The following is a 23,294-nucleotide window of genomic DNA, read 5'->3' on the forward strand; positions in this document are numbered from 1 at the left end:
AAAACAGAGAGAGAGGGAGAGAGATCAACACAAATGGTGTGCATAAGATGCTGTCGTGTGGAGATCCCTGGGTTGCACTGGGAGAGAATGCTTCCTGGGGTACATTTGGAAGAGAGTAGTTTGCCTCTCCAAACTAATCCAAGCACACCCAATTGAAGTTCCAAGGACAAAAGGCCCACTGGCCACCATTGAGTGGCCATTCAATAGCAGGGGACAGAGGCTCACCCAGGGGGCAGATAACCTGGCCGCAGCTTCCCACTGCTCTTCATCAAAGACCAGGCACCTATGCAGGTGTGCAACTGCTTTTCTGGGACAGAATGGTGCCAAGCGCAGTGCTGAGAGGCTCTCCTCTCAGGGAGAGGAGTGGATCTGTAGCTTGCCAGGTCTGTTATAATTTGGAGTTTTGAATCCTAGCAATAGGCCAGTGATAAAACACAGGAGAACTGTGGCACTGGGTGTGCCAATGGCTGGGCACAGAAGATTAGGGCAGGAATCTGACAAAAGCCTGGGACACAGGAGTGGAGATAGTTCGCTTTTCTGTGAGGGCCTCTTGAACAGTGGAGGCCATGAGTTCCCCTCCCCAGGGACAAGAGAGTCAGGTAATGCCATCTTCCACACTTCCCACCGATCAGCACAGTTGGACTTCAGAGAGAAACACAGCACCTCCAGTGGAGGCTAGAGTCCCTTACACCAAACCCTCACCCCTGACCTAGCAGGGGCATCTTCACTAGGGCATATCTGACTGTGAGCTAGCACAGCAGACCTCTCCCTCAGAAGACGAACAAAGGCCCCCTGCATTTACCAAGTATACTGGTCATACAGTGCTCCAAGCATTAGCTTCAGTTCTCGTGGAAATAGGATTAGGCTTTCCTTTTTCCTAATTATTTTTTATTTATTTATTTATTTTATTTTATTTTGATTTTTCTTTTTTCTTTGGAATTAGGCTTATAGATTTTTGTTCATTTGCTGGGTTTTTGTTTCTTTCCTTGTGTTTTGGATCAGGCTTCCTTTTTATTTTCCTTGTTTCTTTTTCCGTGGAGTCAGACTTAGAGTTTTTTGTCTGTTTGTTTGCTTTTCTGACCTTTTCCTTTTCTATTTTCTGGGATAGAGCCTCTTTCTTTCTTTCTTTCTTTCTTTCCTTCCTTCCTTCCTTCCTTCCTTCCTTCCTTCCTTCCTTCCTTCCTTCTTCTTTCTTTCTTTCTTTCTTTCTTTCTTTCTTTCTTTCTTTCTTTCTTTCTTTCTTTCTTTCTTCCTTCCTTCCTTCCTTCCTTCCTTCCTTCCTTCCTTCCTTCCTTCTTATCAGGCTTATTTGAACAAACTAATCAAAGCACACCCAGTTAAAGTTCTGAACACTCCCCACTGCAAGCAAGGAGGAGTTTTGTAGAGGATTGACTATGGGAAAGAGCAGCCAAAATACAATAGCAGAGTGCACACAACATACACCACAAACACTTCCTGAAGCGCCAGGTCCTGGACAGTGTATGACCCCTTCTTGATACAGTATTTGTTTCATGACAAATAAACAACAAACTTTCATTATAAACAAAAGACAGAAACCTAGACATAATGGCAACACAGAGAAATTGTCCCCAAAGTAAAGATCAGGAAGAAATCACAGCCAGGGATTTCCACAAAACAGATATAAGCAATATATCTGAACAAGAATTTAGAACAATATTTATAAGAATACTAGCTGGACTTGAAAGAAGCAAAGAAGACACCAGAAGAAAACTGGTTGCAGAGATAAAAGAGCTAAAAACTAGTCAGGCCAAAATTAAAAATGTTTTAACTGAGATACAAAACTGACTGAATGTAATCAAAATGAGGATGGAAGAAGCAGAGGATCTAATAGGTGATATAGAAGATAAAATTATGGAAAATAATGAAGCAGAAAAAAAAAGGGAATGGAAACGATTAGATCAAGAAAATAGACTTAGGGGGCTCAGCGATTCCACAAAGTGAAATAATATATGTACCATAAGAGTCCCAGAGGAAGAAGATTGTGGAAAGGGGGCAGAAGGTGTAACTGAAGAAATTAGAGCTGAGAACTTCCTTAATCTAGGGAAGGAAACAGGCATTTAAGCCCAAGATGCACAGAGAACTCCCCTCAGTAACAACAGAAACATGTGAACACCAAGACAAATCATAGGAAAACTTGCAAAATACAAAGATAAAGAGAGAATTCTGAAAGCCGTTCAGGACAAAAGGTCCTTAACCTACAAGGGTGGACACAAAGACTAGCAGCAGACCTGACACAGAAACTTGGGAGGCCAGAAGAAAGTGGCATGATATATTCAACCTGCTGAATGGGAAAATATGCAGCCAAGAATACAATATCCAGCAAGGCTGTCATTAAGATGAACAGGAGAGATAAAGAGTTTCCAAATAAGCAAAAACTAAAGGAGTTTTTTAACTCTAAACCAGTTCTACAAAAAATATTGAAGGGAACACTCTGAGTGGGAAAGAGAGACCAAAAGCAACAAAGACTAGAAATGAACAGAGACCATCTATAGGAACAGTGATTTTATGGGTAATACAATAACACTAAATTCATATGTATCAATAATTACTCTGAATGTAAATGGACTAAATGCTCCAATCAAAAGACATAGGGTATCAGAATGGAATAAAAAACATAAAAACAAGACCTATCCTTATGCTGCTAATAAGAGACTCATTTTAGACCCAAGCACCTCCAGATTAAAAACAAGAGGTTGGAGAACCATTTATCATGCTAATGGACAACAAAAGAAGGCTGAAGTAGTCATCCTCATATCAGACAAACTAGACCTTAAGACAAGACTTTAATAAGAGTTGATGAAAGGCACTATATCATAATAAAAGCATCTATCCAACCAGAAGACCTAACAATTGTAAATATTTATGCCCCCACCTTGGGAGTAACCAAACATATAAATCGATTAATAACAAACTTAAAGAAATTCATTGATAAAAGTACAATAAGAGTAGGGAACATTAACACCACACAAAAAGCAATGGACAGATCATCTAAGCAGGAGATCAACAAGGAAACAATGGCTTTGAATGACATACTGAACCAGATGGACTAAAAGAAATATTCAGAGCTTTTATTCTAAAGCACCAGAATACACATTCTTTTTTAGTGAACCTGGAACATTATACAGAATAGATCACATATTGGATCACGAATCAGCCCTCAAACAATACAAAAAGGTTCAGATCATACCATGCATATTTTCAGACCACAACACTATGAAATATTAAGTCAACCACAAGAAACAATTTTTGAAAGTCCACAAGTACATGGAGGTTAAAGAACATCCTGCTAAAGAATGAATGGATCAACTGGAAAATTAAAGAAGAAATTAAAAAATACATGGAAGCAAATGAAAATGAAAACCCTACAGTGCAAAACATTTGAGATGCACTAAAGATGGTCCTTTGATGGAAGTATATAGCAATACAGGCCTTCCTCAAGAAGCATGAGAAGTCTCAAATATATAACCTAACTTTACACCTAAAGGATCTGGAAAAAGAACAAATAAAGCCTAAACCAGCAGAAGGGAAATCATTAAAATTAGAACAGAGATAAATGATATAGAAATAAAAGAAACCAGTAGAACAGATCAATAAAACCAGGAGCTGGTTCTTTGAAAGAATTAACAAAATTGATAAACTCCTAGCCAGACTTATTAAGAAGAAAAGAGAAAGGACCCAAATAAATAAAATCACGAATGATAGAGGAAAGATCACAGTCAACACCACAGAAATGCAAACAGTTATAAGTATATGCCAACAGATTAGGCGATCTGGAAGAGATAGATAAATTCCTAGCAACATAGGAACTACCAAAGCTGAAACAAGCAGATATAAATAATTTCAACAGACCCATAAGCACCAAATAAATGGAACCAGTAATGAAAAACCTCCCGACAAACAGGAGTCCAGGGCTGGATGGCTTCCCATGGAATTCTACCAAACATTTAAAAAGAAATAATACCTATTTTTCTGAATCTGTTCCAAAATATAGAGATGGAAGGAAAACATCCAAACTAATTCTAGGAGGCCAGCATCACCTATATTCCAAAGCCAGACAAAGACCCCACTAAAAATGAGAATTACAGACCAATATCCCTGATGAAAATGGTTGAAAAATTCTCAACAAGATACTAACTAATTAAACCCAACAGTACATTAAAAGGATTACTCACCATAACCAAGGGGGATTTATTCTTTGGCTACAGAGATGGTTCAATATCTGCAATTCAATCAATATGATACACCACATTAACTAAAGAAAGGATAGGGACTATATATTCCCCTCAATAGATGTAGAAAAAGCAGCATTTGAAAAAATATAGAATCCCTTCTTGATTAAAAAAAAGCCTCAAAAAGTAGGGATAGAGGGAATATACCTCAACATCATAAAGGCCTTATACAAAAGACCCACAGTTAATATCATCCTCAAGGGGGAAAAACTGAGAGCTTTTCCCTAAGGTCAGGAACATGACAGGGATATCCACTCTCACTACTGGTGTTCAACATAGTCCTGGAAGTCCTAGCCTCTGCAATCAGAAAACAAAAAGAAATAAAAAGCAAGGAAGTTTTCAAACTTTCATTCATCTCAGATGACATAATATTCTATCTAGAATACCTGAAAAACTCCACCAAAAAAATGCTGGATGTGATACACGAATTCAATAAAGTCACAGAATATAAAATAAATGTACAGAAATCTGTTGGATTACTATACATCACTAATGAAACAGCAGAAAGAGAAATCAAGGAATGGATCCCATTTACAATTGCACCAAAATCCATAAGATACCTAGGAATAAAGCTAACAAAAGAGGTAAAAGACCTGTACTCTGAAAACTATAGAACACTTATGAAATAAATTGAAGACACAAAGAAATGGAAAAATATTCTTGGGCGCCTGGGTGGCTCAGTTGGTTAAGCAACTGCCTTCGGCTCAGGTCATGATCCTGGAGTCCCGGGATCGAGTCCCGCATCGGGCTCCCCGCTCAGTGGGGAGTCTGCTTCTCCCTCTGACCCTCTTCCCTCTCGTGCTGTCTCTCATTCTCTCTCTCTCAAATAAATAAATAAAATAAAATCTTAAAAAAAAAAAAAAGAAAAATATCCTTTTCGCATGGATTGGAAGAAAAAATATTTTTAAAATGTCTATATTACCAAAAGCAATCTGCACATTCAATGCAATTCTGTTCAAAATAACACCAGCATTTTTCACAGAACTAGAAACAAAAATCAAAAAACTTTTAGGGAAGAAGAAAAGGCCCCAAATAGCCAACTGAGTGTTGAAAAGGAAAAGCAAAGTGGGAGGAACCACAATCCCATACTTCAAGTTGTAATAGCTCTAATAATCCAGACAGTTGGTACTGGCAGAAAAACAGACACATAGATCAAAGGAACAGAATAGAAAACCCAGAAATGGACCCACATCCCTATGGTCAAGTTATCTTCAGCAAAGCAGGAAAGAATATTCAACGGAAAAAAAAGATAGTCTCTTTCACAAACTGAGTTGGGAAAACTTGACAGCAACATACAGAGAATGAAACTGGACCACTTTCTTACACCATACACAAAAATAAAGTCAAAATGGATGAAAAACCTAAATGTAAGATGGAAACCATTAATATCCTAGAGGACACAACAGAGAACAACCTCTTTGACCTCAGCCACAGCAACTTCTTTCTAGACACGTTTCAGGAGGCAAGGGAAACAAAAGCAAAACTGAAGTATTGGGATTTCATCAAGATAAAAAGCTTCTGCACGACAAAGAAACATTCAACAAAACTAAAAATCAAACAAATGAATGGGAGAAGATATTTACAAATGACTTATTAGATAAAGGGCTAGTATCTAAAATCTACAAAGAACTTATCAAAATCAACACCCCAAAAATAAATAATACAGTTAAGAAATGTGCAGAAGACATGAACAGGCAGTTCTCCAAAGCAGACATACAAATGGCTAACAGACACATGAAAAAATGTTTAACATCATTCATCATTGGGAAAAAACAAATCAAAACCACAATGAGATACCATCACACACCAGTCAGAATGGCTAAAATTAACAACTCAGTAAACAATAGATGTTGGCAAGGATTTGAAGAATGGGGAACCCTTTTTCACTCTCGGTGGGAATGCAAACTGGTGCAGACACTCTAGAAAACAGTATGGAGAGTCCTCAAAAAGTTAAAAATAGAACTATCCCGTTGCCCAGCAATTGCACTACTAGGTATTTATTGAAAGGATACAAAAATTCTGATTCAGGGGGAGATGAACCATGAGAGATTATGGACTTTGAGAAACAAACTGAGGGTTCTAGAGGGGAGGGGCGGATGGGTTAGCCTTGTGATGGGTATTAAGGAGGGCACGTTCTGCATGGAGCACTGGGTGTTATACACAAACAATGAATCATGGAACACTACATCAAAAACTAATGATGTAATGTATGGTGATTAACATAACATAATAAAAAAATTCTGATTCAAAGAGGCAAATGCACCCCAATTTTCATAGCATCACTATCAACAATAGCCAAATTATGGAAAGAGCCCGAATGTTCATGGACTAATGAATGGATAAGGAAAATGTAGTGTGTGTGTGTATATATATATACATATATATATAATTATAAAGAACAAATACATAATGGAATATTACTCAGCCATCAAAAAGAATGGGATCTTGCTATTTGCTATGACGTGGATGGAACTAGAATGTATTATGCTAAGCAAAATAAGTCAGAGAAAGGCAAATATCATATGATTTCAGTCATATGTGGAATTTAAGAAACAAAATAGATGAACACAGGGGAAGGGAGGGAAAAATAAAATAAGATGAAAACGGAGAGGGAAGCAAACTATAGAGAACAAAGTGAGGGATGCTGGAACGGAGCGTGTTAGGGAGACACACTAAATGGGTGGTGAGCATTTAGGAGGGCATTTGTTGGGATAAGCCCTGGGTGTAGTATGTAATAAGTGATGAATCACTAAATTTTACTCCTGAAACCAACACTACACTATACGTTAACTAAGTTGAAATTTTTAAAAATTTTATTTATTTATTTGAGAGAGAGTGAGTGAAAGAGAGAACACAAGCAGGGGGAGCGGCAGATGGAGAGGAAGAAGCAGGATCCCCATTAAGCAGGGACCCCAATGTGGGGCTCAATCCCAGGACTCTGGGATCATGACCTGAGCCGAAGGCAGATACTTAGCTGCCTGAGCCACCCAGGCGCCCCCTTAAGTTGAATTTAAATTCAAAGGAAAAAAAGGAAAGGAAAGGAAAGGAAAGAAAGTAGTCTGTCAGGAAAAGAGAAGTAGCACATGACTTTCATATGTGTAATTTAAAAACAAAAGAAATTAGCCACGAGTGAAAAAAGAGAGAGGGGTCAATCCATAAAACAGACTCTAATATATAGGAGAAACTGATGTTTGTCAGATGGGATGCTTGGTCAGGGATGGGTGAAATAGGTGATGGGGATTAAAGAGTGCACTTGTGATGAGCATCAGGTTTTGTACGGAAAAGTTGAATCACTATATTGTACAACTTGAAGCTAATATTACACTGTATGTTAACTAACAGGATTTTAAATAAGAAATTTAAAAAGTGCAATGGATTTTTGTATATTAGTTTTGTATCCTTCAACTTTACTAAATTTATTCATTAGTTTTAGTAGTGTTTTGATGGAGTCTTCTGGGTTTTCTATAAATAGTACCATGTCATCTGCAAATATGGGCAGTTTCACTTCTCCCTTACCAATTTGATCACCTTTTTTTTTTTTTTGCTTGCTTTATTGCTGCAGCTCATGCTTCCAGTACTGTGTTGATTAAAAACCATGGAATGTACGTTCTTGTGTTTTAGCCAATCTTGGAGGAAATAGTTTCAATTCTGCCATTGGGTATGATGTTAGCTGTAGATTTGCTATAGGTGGTGTTTATTATGTTGAGGTATTTTCCTCTAAACCCACTTTGCTGAGAATTTTTATCATAAATAGGTGTTTTATTTTATCAAGTGCTTTTTCTGCATCTAGTGAGATCATCATATGATTTTTATCCTTCCTGTTTGTAATGTGATGCATCACAATGATTAATTTGCAAATACTGAGGCTTCCTTACATCACTGAAATAAATGCCACTTTATCATGGTGAATAATCTTTCTATTATAATGTTGAATGCAGTTTGATAACATTTTGTCAAGGGTTTTACAACTATGTTCATCAGAGTCATTGACCAGTTTTTTTTTTTTCATATTGTGTGTGTCATGTTTTCGTATCAAATTAATGCTGGCTTCACAGAATGGATTTGGCACCTTTCCTTTTTCTTCTATTTTTTGGGGGGGGTTAGTTTGAGAAGTATAGGTGTTAATTCTTTTTTTAAATGTTTAGAATAATTTATCTGTGAGGCAATCTGGTCCTGGACTTATGTTTATTGGGAGCTTTTGATTACCAATTCAGTTTTGTTACTAGTAATTGTTCTTTCCAAATTTTCTATTTGTTCCTATTTCAGTTTTGGAAGATTGTATGTTTCTAGGCATTTCTTTATTTCTTCTAGGTTGTCCAATTTGTTGGCATGTAATTGTTCATACTGTTCTCTTATAGTCTGTGAATTTCTGTGGTGTCAGTTATTTCTTTTTTTTTAATTTCTGATTTTATTTATTTGAGTCCTCTCTTTTCCTGTTTTGTTTTGTTTTGTTTGTTTGGTTGGTTGGTTGAGTTTGCTTAAAGTTTTATCAGTTTTGTCATTTCATTCATTTCCACTCTCATCTTTATTACTCCTTTTCTTCTACTAACTTTGGGCTTTGTCCTTTTTCTAGTTCCCTTTTGTATAAATTTATATTGTTTGTTTGAGATTTTTCTTGTTCCTGGAGGTAGGCCTGTAGCTATCAACTTGCCTTTTAGAACTTCTTTTACTCTGTCCCAACAATTTTGATTATTGTGTTTTCATTTTCATTTCTCTCTCTCTGTGTATATCTATAGCTATAGCTATCTATATTTATATCTCTCTCTATAAGTTTTTTGTTTGAGACAGAGATAAAGCACAAGCAGGGAGGAGGGTCAGAAGGAGAGGGAGAAGCTGACTCCCCTCTGAGCAGGGAGCCCGATGTGGGGCTTGATCCAAGGACCCTGAGATCAGGACCTGAGCCAAAGGCAGATGCTTAACCAACTGAACCACCCTGGCACCCCATTTCTCCATATATTTTTATATTTCTTTTTTTATTTCCTCACTGACCCATTGGTTGTTTAGCAGCATGTTGTTTATATTCCATGTGTTTGTGTTTTTCCATTTTTTCTTGTAATTAATTTCTAGTTTTATACTGTTGTGATCAGGAAAGATACTGATAAGATTTCAGTCTTCTCAAATTTATTGAAAATTGTTTTGTGGCATTACATGTAAATCGTCCTGGGGAATGTTCAATGTACACTTGAAATGTTCAAACATTCTAAAAGCACTAAATTTTCACTATCCCTTCACGTTTTATGTACATGATGTCATATTTTCATCTTTTAATTTTTTGTATTCCTTCACTAATTTTTGTAGATATAATTGATTTTACTTCTTTTGTGTTTTAACTTCCATACTTACTTTGTAAGTGTTCAATTTAGTACTTTTACTGTATATTGCTTTTACCTGTGAATTTTTTTTTATTTCATAATTTTGTTACTTCTTGTTATGGCCTTTTCTTTCCTCTTAAATAATTCCTTTTAACATTTCTTGTAAGGGTGGTTTAGTGTCAATGAACTTCTTTAACTTTTGTTTGTCTGGGAAACTCTTTATCTCTCCTATTCAGAATGGTAACCTTGCCAAGTAGAGTGTCTTTTTCTTTCCTTTCAGCACTTTGGATATATCGTGCTACTCTCTTCTTGCCTGCAACGTTTCTACTGAAAATCAGCTGATAGCCTTATGGAGTATCCCTTGTATGCAACTGTTTTGTTTGGTGCTTCTACAATACTTTCACATTATTATTATTGCTATTTAATTATTATGTGTCTTGGTTTGGACCTCCTAGGGTCATGTGGTATCATATAGTGTAATCCCCCTGGTCACCAGAACCAGGCATTCCAAGAGTATCCCCTGTGTGGACTACATGTACCCTCCTGTTATAGCTGAGCCACAGTTGCCTTCAGCCCAGCTGATTGCAATTGCCCACTAGGGACTCAGCAGATAGGGATTGCTCCTCACACTTTTGAAATGGCTAGCTCCGATCACTGTGGTCTTGTTGGTGGGTGGGGATGGCACTCAGCCTAGTTTTCTGCAATTAGCCTCTACCATAGCTGTAGGCACAGTAAAGGGCAGGGTTTCTTCCCTGTATGGCCAGCTAAGAGGAACTGCTAGAACAGTTATAGGAGGTGTGGATGCATTGGTGTGTAGGTTTATATATTTAGTAGGACAGTTCCTGGCCAGAGCTGCCTGCCATGTGTGGCAGGGCAAGAGCCACTTAGGTGGGTGGGTCAGGTGAATTCAGGTGAATTCAGGGGAATTCTGGAGCAGGGCATGCAGTGTTAACGGGGTATATGGAGAATGCTAGAAGTGGCTCCCACAAGTGTCTGGCTATCTAGGATGGAAGAGGTCAAGGAAAATGACACCTACCAGCATTTTACTTTTTAGAGAAATCTCCTGCAGGTCCATGATTTCTGGTACACATTCTAAGATTAGTCATTACATCTCCTTCACATATACCCCAGGCAATCTTAAAGCTGCTACTTCTGTGTTGTGTGTCTGAGTTATTTAGAATGTTGTTTCTTTGAGGGCTGGGACTTATTTTTCTGTCACCTCTGCCTCTCCCAAAATTAAGCCCACTGATTTTTAAAGCTCCTTGTGTCAAGCTCCACTGTTTTTTTAAAGCCAGACATGATGGCTTCTTCCCAGTAGGGGTCCCCAAAGCTGTGGGTGCCTGGTTTGGGGTCTGATCCCTTTGCTCCTCCATGCTTGTGAAGTCCCTTCCATATGTGGTTAGTCATGCTGGGAGGTTGGTTCCCAACTGCATCTCTTTTCTTCTTACCCTTTTTAATGTGGCCTTCTCTCTATGACTATCTGTGGAAAATCTGTTCTGCCAGTCTTCAGGTCATTTTTGGATTTAGTTGAAAAGATGCAGTTGTTGCCTTGGTGAATCCATAGTACAAGGTTAGCTCACATCTTTCCTACTCCATCTTCCCCAGATCATCTTAACCAGATTTTTACACTTTGTGGTTCTTTTTTTTTTTCCTTCTGACTTCTGCGAGAATCATGGCACAGTGTGGTGATCCAACCTGGGGTGTGGAGTTCTGGGGAGAAGGGCCAGGCCTCTGCACAAGCCTCTGAACAATCCCGACCCTTCTGACCCAAAGTAGACAGGTAATCCCCAAGTATCCTTAAACGTCTACACTGGGATGCACTAAGTACATGGATGGGGGAGTGTAATTCCTTTTTAAAAATTCAAAATCATATTGTGCTATTAAAAATCAGAATTTACAAAATTTTGTTGAGTTTTAACATCAGATCTTGCACTTTTAAAGTTAAAGTCATTTTACTAATAAGAATTAGTATTTCCTTCAGCTAGGAAAAGATATATTTATTTATAATTACTTGTGTTATAAGAAAGGTACAATTCTTCATGGCAGATTTTCTGGGTCTGAGTAGCAGAGATGGCAATTAAGCTAAATACTCAATTATATGAGTTAGATAGTTGAATGAGTTATTATTTTGAACCAGGACATTAATTAAATATAAATGTTCTTGTAAACAATTATTGAAGAATTGCATTGTAAAGATGATCCATTAGCTGAAAGTGTTAGCTCAAGGTATTTCCCCCATGTATTTCATGACACTTGCTCATAAACCATGAATACTTCAGTAGCATATATTACTAATATTGAATGTTGGAATATATGAATGCCTTGGTTTTATTTTCTTGCCTAACTGCACTGACTAAAAATCTCAAATACAAGGTTGAATAGAAATAGTGGAAGAAGACATTCTTGTTTTATTCCTAACCCATTCATTTGCCATTAAGTAGAATGCTACTTATGGATTTTTTTGTCAATGCCTTTAAATAGGATATGAAAGTTCCTTTCTTTTTTATTTTATTTTATTTTATTTTATTTTATTTTATTTTATATTTTTTATTATGTTATGTTAGTCACCATACAATACATCATTAGTTTTTAATGTGGTGATCCACGATCCAATGTTTTCTCCTAACACCCAGTGTTCCATGCAGTATGTGCCCTCATTAATACCCATCACCGGGCTAACCCAGTGTTTTAGAGTGTTCAAAAAACACTCAACTAACTAGGAATAGAAAGGTTCAGAGCAGGGAGCCTGCTTCTCCCTCTCCCACTCCCCCTGCTTGTGTTCCCTCTCTCGCTGTGTCTTTCTCTCTCTCTGTCAAATAAATAAAATAAAAACAAAATAAAATTATTTTGTTGAGTATTTAGATAATAATCTTTGTTGGAGATTCCACAACTTACTAAATAATTTTTTTTCCTTTCTCATGCCCAAGGTATATGTGTATATGTCTCAGAGTGATATGTCTGAGGAAAGGGGAGTAGAAAAGGCTTATTTGGCTGATATTGCCATGATTTGACACTGAAATTCTCTACTTAGGCAGATATTTAAAATTGAGTCATTTATGGGTGCTTTGTAGTTCTTTGGAACTCTCATCCCTGGGAACTCAACCTATAGTTTTCTCTGCTCAGGCAGTTGTCTGGTTGTCTGCATAGAATCATAGAATCACTCTTTTTCCAATCCCTTTGTGTAAAGCTCTAGTATCATTGTGTTTCCTCTTCGTGTCACTTTATGTGACCTTCTGGAAGAAGAGCTGCTTTTTATGTAGTTTGCATGTGATTCATAGGATATGCACACCTTAAACATGCTTTTGTGGTAATGAAATTACATTCCAACCATTGTCCTCTACGGTAATAAGTCACTTTAGCCAAGGCTCTTGCTTTTCAGTTTCTCAAGCATGAGCCATACACCAGTTAAATGTGTCCCTCGAGCTCTAAAAAGCTAGCCTCAAACTCTCTAAGTTGTCTTTCTGAAGTCATTTTCATTGGTCTTGAGATAAGGAGAAAATATCTCCTTCTCCTCTTTCCCATGGGAGATGATAGGATTCAGTGTATCTAATTCCTATCTTCCTAAATTATCCTCTCCAAATTATTTTGTAGCCTAAGAATTTCAGTTTATTGAAGGGTTGCAAACCCAGTTTATTACCACCTTCTTTGTAAGTCAAGTTTAGGTGGCTGAGCTACTTCTTTGGTAATATAAGATCAGTTATTTGCCACTTATTGTCTTAGTGCCTCATCAGTAACTAAGATAGCAAGTCCCCTTATAATGTCTTATAATCATAGCATGCCATGTAAGAGCCATACTGGCATTGAATAACTCTAATTTTATCTTTTAACACACTCTGACTTGCATAATGTGTTCCATTTACACTCATGTCATTTTTTGGAACATACTCTGTTCTTTCAAGTCTCTGTGAATTTTCATATGGAGTTTCCTCTGTTTAGATCACTAGTGCTTCCCCTTCTCTTCCCTTATCTCACTTTGGGTACACTTATGGAAGCTACTTGATCACAGTTATTTATTTTTTCTTCAACTATCCATTCAGATGTTTCTTTTCATAGTACAGCTTTTTTAAAACCTCCAGACTGATGTAGTTATGTATTATCTATGCTTTCATAGTAACCTCTTTTAGTCCATAACAGCTTTTAATAATTTGAGTGTAATTATTGGTTTACTTATGGGGTCTGCCTCACTATATTTTTGGATTCCTCAAGGATAAGAACAGAGTTTATGTATTAGTAAATCCCTAGAGTCTACGGTAAATGTTTAGTAGATCCATTCATTGCATGACTGAATGAACTGGGTAAGCATAAAAATAACTTAAAAGCATATTCTTTTTTTTTTTTTAAGATTTTATTTATTTGAGAGAGAGAGAGAGAATGAGAGAGAGCACGAGAGGGAAGAGGGTCAGAGGGAGAAGCAGACTCCCCGCCGAGCAGGGAGCCCGATGTGGGACTCGATCCCGGGACTCCAGGATCATGACCTGAGCCGAAGGCAGTCGCTCAACCGACTGAGCCACCCAGGCGCCCAAAAGCATATTCTTATGAAACCTATATATAAATATAAATAAATATACATATAAATAATTTAATGGTTGATAATCATATATGAAAAAAAACAAACTGAACTCGAGAATAAATAAAAGATGAAGAATGGTTTTCAGACATGTGATCTTGGCAATTCACTCTTCCCTGATTACATATTTCTAAAGTAAGGATTTTGAAGAGCATTACTGTTTTTCAAATACTTTTTAGTTTTTTCTCAATTTCATTAAACTTTAAAAAAGTAACGTATGTTTATTTGTCATGGAACACTTTCTTCAAACAAAATCTTCAGAAGCCAAATAAAAGACATGACTTGAATAGTTATTTGAAAACTCAAGTTTGTAGGTTAAGAGAGGTTATGGTTGGTGATATATGTTGGCCATTTATACAGTTATATGCAGAAAAAGAAAGAAGAGCTTATCTAAAGTTGAGTGGAGGAAGATGATGAAGTCCCCAGAACACTCTTAACCATTGAGAATTATCTGAAGAACTGTGTCACTTTACCATAAAATTCTAAAACCTTCTGATTTCACCACGGAGGAAGTAATTTTTTTTCATTTTTTGGTATAAAAGTAAACATTTATTTAATATTATAAAAAACTTTCAAAAATTAATTTTTAAGATGTGGTATATATATATATATATATATATATATATTTATATATATATAATTGGATATTACTCAGCCATCAAAAAGGATGAAATCTTACCATTTAGATTGATGTGGATGGAACCGGAGGGTATTATGCTGAGCAAAATAAGTCAATCAGAGAGAGACAATTATCATATGGTTTCACTCATATGTGGAATTTAAGAAACAAAACAGAGGATCATAGGGGAATTGAGGGAAAATAAAATAAGATGAAGTCAGAGAGGGAGACAAACCATGAGACTCTTAACTATAGGAAACAAACTGAGGGTTGCTGGAGGGTAAGTGGGTGGAGGGATGGGGTAATTGGATGATGGGCATTAAGGAGGGCACTTGATGTAATGAGCATGGGGTGTTATATGCAATTGATTAATTACTGAACCCTACATCTAAAACTAATGATACACTATATGTTAACTAATTGAATTTAAATGAAGTTACAATTTCTTTTTTAAAATTCTTTTTTAAACTGACAAATACTTCTATGCAGTAAAAATATCTATCTATCTATTTATCATCTATCATCTATCTATCTCTCTCTATATATATATCTCGTTACTCAAAATCAGGTCTGATCTTTGTCTTCAGCTAATGGGAAGTGATCTCTAGGCCCTTTAATGCCTGTTAGGAATATAATTCTTTGATGAAGGCTTTGGCCAACTGACAGTCTATCAGTACTGTATGATGGGAGCTTGGAGCCACAAAGTATCAGTTCTGCCCCCAAAAGGAACCGGACACTAACGATATTAGCTCAAGCTATGGAGAGGGGGTTGGAAGCTAAAGATCAGACACATGTTGCACACAAAAAGCTTTAGTGAGCTTCCCTGGTTGGCAATACTCCAATGCATATTGTCACACATCAAAGCCAAGACAAGTCATCACCTTCCATAACTTCATTGGGAAGTGACAACCAAAGTTCTGTATTTGGAACTTTCTGTATTTTGTTTAAGGCATCTCTTCCCTTGACTAACTTTAATCTTTTCTCTGTCCCTATAAAAACAAAATTGAGCTCTTGAGTATAATAGCTGTTAGTGAGTTCTATAAGACCTTTTAGCAAATTATCAAATCTGAGGATAAATTTGGGAGCCCATAAATTTGTACTTGGTGTCAGATGTGAGTGCAGTTTTATGGGAATCCTTCTCTCTAAATTTGCAATTGGCTAAACTCAGCACAACCTCAAATATCACAAATCTAACAAACTACTTAATGTCTTTATCAATTGATTACTAACATATTTCTATAGCATCTTGTTTCCTACTTTTCTTGCTTACATTATGTTTGTTCATTTCTCTCTATGACAACTAATGGTTAAGATAATTTTCCAGAGATGTTGAAAAACACTTTAGTCTTTCCTTCAACATGGTTAATAAAATTAAAGTTGGAAAACGTAATTTTTTAGTAAATATTTCAAATTTAAAAACCAGTCAAGGTCAGCTTGCTAAGTGAAGGCAAGTGTCAACTTGTATAAAAACTTCTGGTGTGAGAGGACACAAGTAATAGAAGTTAAAAACTTGTTTCCAAATTTCACTCAATATATGTTTGACAACCGAAAATTTCTTTAAAAGACATGAAATGACATTTTTTACTATCATTCAAAAAGATACAGCAGAGTAGGAGGACCCTAACCTCACCTCATCCCATGGATGCAACTAGATAATGCTCACATTAGTGTAAATAAACCAAAAAATGACCCAAAGACTGGAAGAACAAACTCCACAACCACATGTAGAGAATAGGCCACATCAAAGAGGGCGGGAGGAGTGGAGATGTGGTGGGGAACTAAATGGACCTGTGGGACTATCCATGGAATGTAGGGACACATGGGCATGGAGAGAGGAGAGAAATAGGCTATCTCCCTGGGAAGGTTACATGGGGAAGATAACCCCTATAACATTTGTTTTTCAAAAACAGAGCGGCTGAATTTCATGAGTTCTTACCACTAGCAAGACTTAAAACTTGGAATCTTAAAAATCAGTGGGCTAGACCCTGGGAGAGCTGGGAGGGCAAGAGGAAACTGAGTTCCTGCTCTTAAAGAGACAGCACAATAAACAGTCCAAGGAAATACAACATAGGAGCAGCAGTATGAAAAACACCTGGGGCATATGGGAGGGAGAGTTAATTACTAATCTCAGAGTATGAAACTGAGGGAAAGATATCATTGGAAGACTCATCCAGGAACAAAGGAGCTGGCAGGTGCCATTTCCCTACTCTGACCCTCAGCATAAACACACAGTCACCTGCAGGAACCAGTGCAGCACAAACATTCCCTACCTAATTTGCTTACACTGTGCCACAGCACCCCATGTTTTAGCAGATCTGCGCACTCCAGCCAGGCCTGCTTCAATCCAGTTGCTGTGGGTCCCCCTCTCCAGAAGACTAGCAAAAATCTTGATAACATTATGTCTCCCAACCTGTGTGCTTTGTGGATCTGCCCCCCTCCAACCCAGGTGGCCTTAATACAGCAATGGTGTCAGCAGGTCCACTCTCACAGAAAACCTCATGCAAACCTTGCTAAACCTGCATGCACCACTCCTGCCCATGTTGTAGTTCCATTTCCTCCAATATATTCTTGGGTGGAGCCCATCCAAACTGGGATCATAAGCTTGGTATTGTGCAAGCAGCCCTGACAAGGAACAGCACAATTCCAAAGTGACTCCTACCCCAGGGAGAGGGAAGGATAACCAGACACACCAGTCAGACTGGAGCCCCAGCAATGTTCTGCCCACCAACAAAAGTTTTTCAGGTGATAACACAGGGAAAGTGCCCTGCAGTTTGGTGTTATTTCATCTCTGGCAAACACCTGATCTGACTCAACTCAAGCTCCAGACAGCCTCAAAGTGGTTCACAACAGAGACTAAACACGGCCCACAGCATGCAAAGAGCCAGTTTAGATGACTGGAATGAAGGAAAAAGAGGCTCAGCCACAATAGCAGATTGTGCATAACATACATGGGAAACAGTCCTGAAGCCCAATGTTCTGGAAAACAGAGGACGCTGCAATGCAGGGAACTACACGACCTTTTTTTAAAGCCACTATTTTCAAGAACAAGAGACACAACTGACTTTCCTAAAACATGGAAACGGACTCAGAGAGTTAGACAAAATGAGGAGACAGAGGAACATGTCACAAATGAAAGAACAAAACAAAATCACAGCAAGAGACCTAAGCAAAACAAATAAAAGAATATGACTGATAGAGAATTTAAAGGAATGATCATAAAGATACTCAATAAAATTTAGAAAAGAGTGGAGACATCAGTGAGATTCACAACAAAGAGATAAAAAAAAACATCAAGAGAGAAGAACACAATAGGGATGCCTGGGTGGCTCAGTTGGTTAAGCATCTACCTTTGGCTCAGGTCATGAAACCAAGGTCCTGGGATCGAGTCCCATATTGGGCTCCTTGCTCAGCAGAGAGTCTGCTTCTCCCTCTGCCTGCTCTGCCTGCTCTACCTGCCACTCCCCTGATTGTGCTCTCTCTCTTTGATAAATAAATAAATAAATGAATAAATAAATCTTAAAAAAAGAGATAATTCAATAAATGAAATTAAAATTTCACTAGATGGAATAAATAGCAGACTAGAAAAAACATAAGAAGGAATCAGCAATCTGGAGGGCAGAGTAATGGAAAGTAAACAAGCTGAGCAGCTGAGAAAAAAATAGGAAAATGAGAATATACTTAGGGAACTCAGTGACACAATCAAGTGTAATAAATTTCACATTAAAGGGATCACAGAAGCAGAAGAGAGGGAAAAGGGGGAAGAAAAATTATTTGAATAAATAATAACTGAAAATTTCTTGTAACTGGGAAAAAAAAAGATGCTGGGCTCCAAGAGGCACAAACAGCCACCAATAAAATCAACCCAAGGAGGTCCACACCAAGAAACATAATTAAAATGGCAAAAATTAGTGATAAAGAGAGAATATTAAAAGTGGCAAGAGAAAAGACAACAGTTACAAACAAGGGAAACCCCATAAGACTATCAGAGTATTTTTCACTAGAACATCTGTAGGCCGGAAGAGAGTAGCATGATATATTCAAAGTGCTGAAAGGGAAATTCTGCAGACAAGAATACTTTATCCAGCAAGGGTATTATTCAGTACAGAAGGAGAGATAAAGAGTTTTTCAGAGAAACAAGAGTTAGAGGAATTCATGAACACCAAACTAGCCCTATAAGAAATGTGAAAGGGGACTCTTCATGTAGAAAGGAGAGACCATATGTAAGAGTAAGTAATTAAGGAGCACAAAAACAGTAAAAATAAGTATATTGGTTATAATTAGTCAAAAGACTCATGAAATAAAAGCATGCAACTATGACATTTTTTCCCTAAAATATGGGGGTGGGAGGAGTAAAAAATGGCTTCAGACTTAAGGAGACATCATAATATAGACTGCTATATGCATAAGGTGTAATATATAAACCTAATGGTAATTTTAGCTAAAATTAACAACACAAGAAACAACAGGTGTCGCAAGAATGCATAAAAAGGGGAACCCTTTGCACTGTTGGTAGGAATGATTAGGAAAAAGGAAAAGGAAAGGAAAACTCACTATTTGCAAATGACATAATCCTATATATAGAAAATGCTAAAGAAGCCACGAAAAAACTACTAGAACTAATGAAATCAGTAAAGTCACATTAAATAAAATCAATTTGTAGAAATCCATGCATTTCCATACACTAATAATAAAGCAGCAGAAAGATTGTAATTTTAATTGCATCAAAATTAATAAAATGCCTAGAACTAAACTTAACTATGGAGCTGAATGACCTGTACACTGAAAACTATAAACCAGTGATGAAAGAATTTGAAGAAGACACAAAGAAATAGAAAGGCATTCCAGGTTCATGGATTGGAAGAACAAGTTTTCTTTCTTTGCAAATTTGGGATGTAGTGTCTTCTAACACAAAGACCAAAATTCAATCAGGAACAAATGGATCACCCTGTTTTGTCCAACCTAAGAGATTATAGTCTCTTTTCCCCCCACCTTTTTTTTTTGTTTTGTTTTGTTTCTTTCATTTTGGATTTGTTTACTTTTTCTGTTGTGGCTTCCAACTGCTTCAGATTTCTTTAGAGTGTATTTTGCTTGGGTCGTGGTTGATATTTTGGATTCTACTCATTCACTCACTCATCCTTCTCTGAGCAAAATGACTAGAAGGAGGAATTCACAACAAAAGAAAGAACCAGAGGCAATGTTCTCTGTCACAGAGCTAATCAATACAGATATATGTAAGATGTCAGAAAAGGAATTCAGGATAACAATTACAAAGTTAATAGCTAGGCTTGAAAAAAGCGTAAGTGACAGTACAGAATCTCTAAGGGCAGAAATGATATCTAATCAGGTTGAACTTAAAAATGCTATAACTGAGTTGCAGTCTAAACTGGATGCTCTAAAAGCTAGGGCAAATGAGGCAGACTAGAGAATAAGTGATCTAGAGGACCGGCTGATGGAAAGGAAGGGAGCTGAGCAAAAGAGAGAAAGACAACTAATAGCCCATGAGAAAGGCTTTGAGAACTTAATGATGCCTTGAAACGAATCAGTGTCAGAATTATTAGGATCCCAGAAGGGGTGAAGAGAGAGAGGGCCAGAAGGTATATTTGAACAAATCATAGCTGAGAACCTCCTTAATCTGGGGAAGGAAACAAGCATTCATTTCTAAGAGGAAGAGAGGATCCCTCCCAAAAATTAAAAAAAAAGTAGGTCAACACCCTGAATATAATAGTGAAATCTGCAAATAATAGAGCCAAAGAAGCTATCCTGAGAGCAGCTAGGGAGAGGAGGTTCCTTATGTAGATTGAGGAACATTAGAATAACATCAGACCTGTCCACCGAAACCTAGCAGGCCAGAAAGGGCTAGCAATATGTATTCAGGGTACTAAATGAAAAGAACATGCAGTAAAGAATACTTTATCCAGGAAGGCTGTCATTCTGAATGGAAGAAGATGTAAAGAACTTCCAGAACAGACAGAAACTGAAAGAATATGTGACAACCAAACCAGGCTGCAAGAGATATTAAGGGGATTGTGTAAGGAAAGACAGACCCCAACAGTCACATAGACCAGAAAGAAACAGAGAAAATCTACAGAAACAGGGACTTTACAGGCAATAAAATGGCACTAAATTCACATCTTTCAATAGTTACTCTGAATTTAAATGGGCTGAATGCTCCCATGAAAAGACACAGGGTTTCAGATGGGATAAAACAGCAGGACTCATCCATATGCTATGTACAAGGACTAATTTTAGACTTAAGACACCTCCAGATTGAAAGTGAAGGGATAGAGAATCATTTACCACACTAATGGACCTCAAAAGAAAGATATGGGTAGTGGTCCTCATATCAGACAAATTAGATTTTAAACCAAAGACTGTAGTAAGAGATGAAGACAGACACTATATCATACTTAAAAGTTTCTAAAAATTGTAAATATCTATGCCCCCAACATAGGAGCAGCCAATTATATAAACCAATTAATAACCAAAATAAACATATTGATAATAATACAATAAGAATAGGAAACTTCAACACTCCACTCACAGCAATACACATATCATCTAAGCAGAAGATCAAGAAAGAAACAAAAGCTTTGAATGCCACATTGGACCAGATGGACTTCGTACACAGGGCATTACATCCTAAAACAAAAGAATGCTCATTCATGTCGAGTGCACATGTAACTTTCTCCAGTATAGGGCACATACTGGGTTACAAACCAGGTCTCAATTGATACCAAAAGATTGAGATTATTTCTGGCATATTTTCAGACCACAAAACTTTGAAACTGGAACTCAACCACATGAAGAAATTTGGAAGGAACTCAAACACTTGGAAGTTAAAAAGCATCCCACTAAAGAATGTTTGGGTTAACCAGGAAATTAAAGAACTACTTAAAAAATTCATTGAAACTGATGAGAATGAAAACACATCAGTTCAAAACCTATGGGATACAGCAAAGGTGGTCCTAAGAGGGAAATACATATCCATTCAAACCACTCTCAAAAAATTAGAAAAAGGGGCACCTGAGTGGCTAGTCAGTTAAGCGGCTGCCTTTGGCTTAGGTCAAGATCCCAGGGTCCTGGGATCGAGCCCCATGTCGGGCTCCCTGCTTGGTGGTTAGCCTGCTTCTCCCTCTCCCACTCCCCCTGCTTGTGTTCCCTCTCTTGCTGTCTCTCTCTGTCAAATAAATAAATAAAATCTTAAAAAAAAATTAGAAAAATCCCAAATGCACAAGCTAATCTTATACCTGAAGAACCTGGAGAAAGAACAGCAAAGAAAGCCTAAACCAAGCAGGAGAAGAGAAATAATAAAGACTAGAGCAGAAATCAAAGAGATAGAAACCAGAAAAAGAGTAGAACAGGTCAATGCAACTAGAAGCTGGTTCTTTAAAAGAAATAATAAGATTGATAAACCTCTGCCAGACTTATCCAAAAGAAAAGAGAAAGGACCAAAATCAACAAAATCATGAATAAAAGGGGAGAGATCATGACTAACACCAAGGAAATAAAGACAATTATTAGAAACTATTACTAGCAAGTACATGCCAACAAATTAAGAAATCTGGAAGAAATAGATGCACTTCTGAAAACTGATAACTACCAAGACTGAAACAGGAAGAAATAGACAATCTGAACAGACCAATAACCATCAAGGAAAATGAGGCAGTATTCAAAAAACTCTCAAGAAACAAGAATCCAGGACCAGATGGCTTCCCAGGGGAATTCTACCAAAAATTCAAAGAATAAATAATAACAATTCTACTGAAGCTGTTTCAAAAGATGGAAATAGAAGGCAAACTTCTAAACTCATTCTATGAGGCCAGCATTACCTTGATCCCAAAACCAGACAAAGATCCCATTAAAAAGACAATTACAGACCAATATCCCTGACTAACATGGATGCCAAAATACTCACCAAGATCCTACCCAATAGGATCCCACAGTACATTAAAAGAATTATTCACCAGACCAGGTGGGATTTATTCTGGGGATGTAAGGGTTGTTCATCATTCGCAATTAATACAAGAAAAGACAAGAAACACATGATCCTCTCGATTGATGCAGAAAAAGCTTTTGACAAAATACAGCAACCTTTGTTGATTAAAACTCTTCAAAGTATAGGGAGAGAGGGAACATACCTCAATATAAAAGCCATCTGGAAAAAGCCCATAGTGAATGTCATTCTCAATGGAGGAAAAACTGTGAGCATTTCCCTGAAGGTCAGGAACATGACAGGGATGCCCACTCTCACCACTACTGTTCAACAAAGTACTTCAAGTCCTAACCTCAGCAATCAGTCAACAAAAAGAAATAAAAGGCATTCAAATTGGCAAAGAAGAAATCACTCTCTCTCTTTGCAGATGACATGACACTTTATGTGGAAAACCCAAAAGACTACATCCCAAAAATGTTAGAACTCAGACAGCACTTCAGAAATGTGGCAGGATACAAAATCAATGGACAGAAATCAGTTGCATTTCTATACACTAACAATGAGAAAGAAGAAAGAGAAATTAAGGAATCGATCCCATTTAGAATTCCACCAA

General features: G+C 37.3%; 1 pseudogene; it reads right to left on the bottom strand.

Annotated features, from left to right (window-relative positions):
- LOC112822662 (cytochrome c oxidase subunit 6A1, mitochondrial pseudogene) overlaps positions 1-23,294 on the bottom strand; it is an 824,062-nt pseudogene that overhangs the window by 460,930 nt on the left and 339,838 nt on the right.

Source organism: Callorhinus ursinus, unplaced genomic scaffold, assembly GCF_003265705.2.
Source record: "Callorhinus ursinus isolate GAN/ISIS: 27379988/994484 unplaced genomic scaffold, GSC_fseal_2.0 scaffold40, whole genome shotgun sequence".
NCBI lineage: Eukaryota > Metazoa > Chordata > Mammalia > Carnivora > Otariidae > Callorhinus > Callorhinus ursinus.